The sequence below is a fragment of the Chrysochloris asiatica genome, unplaced genomic scaffold (genome assembly GCF_000296735.1).
Source record: "Chrysochloris asiatica unplaced genomic scaffold, ChrAsi1.0 scaffold00100, whole genome shotgun sequence".
Classification (NCBI taxonomy): Eukaryota; Metazoa; Chordata; class Mammalia; order Afrosoricida; family Chrysochloridae; genus Chrysochloris; species Chrysochloris asiatica.
This window is the reverse complement of record NW_006408618.1, coordinates 2923996-2925266: the sequence shown is the minus strand read 5'-3', so window position 1 is coordinate 2925266 and position 1271 is coordinate 2923996. Positions and strand designations below refer to the sequence as shown.

General features: G+C 47.1%; 1 pseudogene; it reads right to left on the bottom strand.

Annotated features, from left to right (window-relative positions):
* Positions 1-29: 29 nt before the first annotated feature.
* Positions 30-685, bottom strand: LOC102820660 (annotated as a pseudogene).
* Positions 686-1271: the final 586 nt, after the last annotated feature.

Sequence of the window (1271 nt, the reverse complement as noted above, 5' to 3'; positions counted from 1 at the left end):
ACCCAGCCTGAGAAGGTATCTTACGAATACTAAAAGGTATTTATATCCATACATACCAGGTTTAATTTCGGTAAAGTCAATCTCCAAATAAGTTCCAGGCCTATTACCTCTCTCTCGGCACCCAGGGTTATTATGTTGGCTTTTCTTTGCAATTCTAAACTAGATGGGCATTTCACAGCACCACTATTGATGTCATGAGGGTGTCAGCCATCAGTGATGCAGCCCACTGACTGGGCAGTCCCCAGAATCTCTTTAATAGTCCCAGAGTGTTCTCTGGCCAAAGACCGGTGTCGCATCTGATGGGCAATGCTGATGATCTCATCTAAACTGATATTTCCACTGTGCTTAATATTTTTCTGCTTCTTTCTGTCTCTGGGTGGTTCCTTGAGAGCTATGATGATCAGGACCGAAGTAGAAGGCACCACCTCAATCTGGGCCTGTCTGTTCTGAATGGTCAGTTTCACGGTAATCCTTAATCCCTTCCAGTGACCAGTTGCCTTGGCAATGTCATCACCAACCTTTTTTTGGGACAAACTCAGGGGGCTGATCTTGGGGCCAGAGTGGACATTGCCCCAACTTCCCCTCCGGTGCACCTTCGGTACACGACTTTGACCTCGTTGGGGTCGAACTTCGGAGGCATGGGGGAGGCGGCTGGTGTCGGATGAACCCAGATGAGGGACGACCAAAGAAAAGTTGCACCTACACCTCCTCCAAGCCGAAAGCCAAAAGACAAGAAACCATGCCGACCTCTCTGGATGTCAGGTGCAGACTGGTTCATGAAGGCCAAACTGACAGCTGATTGGTTGTTTTCAGCTTCAGGGTCTATACTGGATTGAGGGCGCTTGTTGCTGTGAATTATATTCTTGGAGGATTGAGCAGTAGAGCTTGATAATGGACTAGTCGGGTGTTCGACATCCATCTGTCTGGAGGGGACTGTAGCACTTTTTCAATAACATGCGGGGTTATGATTTTAAGAGTCTGACCCTAGAGTCAGTTTATCAGCATCTTTTACCAATAATGCAGTAGCTGCTATAATTCTGAGGCAAGGGGGCTACGCTGCTGCAACTGGATCTAATTTCTTTGACAAGTATGCCACTGCACGCTTCCAGGGGCCTAGAGTTTGGGCAAGCACACCTTTTGCAACTCCTCTCTGCTCATCTACAAACAGATGGAATGGTTTAGTTACGTCTGGTAGTGCTAAAGCGGGTGCACTAAGTAAGGCTGATTTGAGTGTCTTAAATGACTCTTCCATAGACTCAGTCCAGATTAAA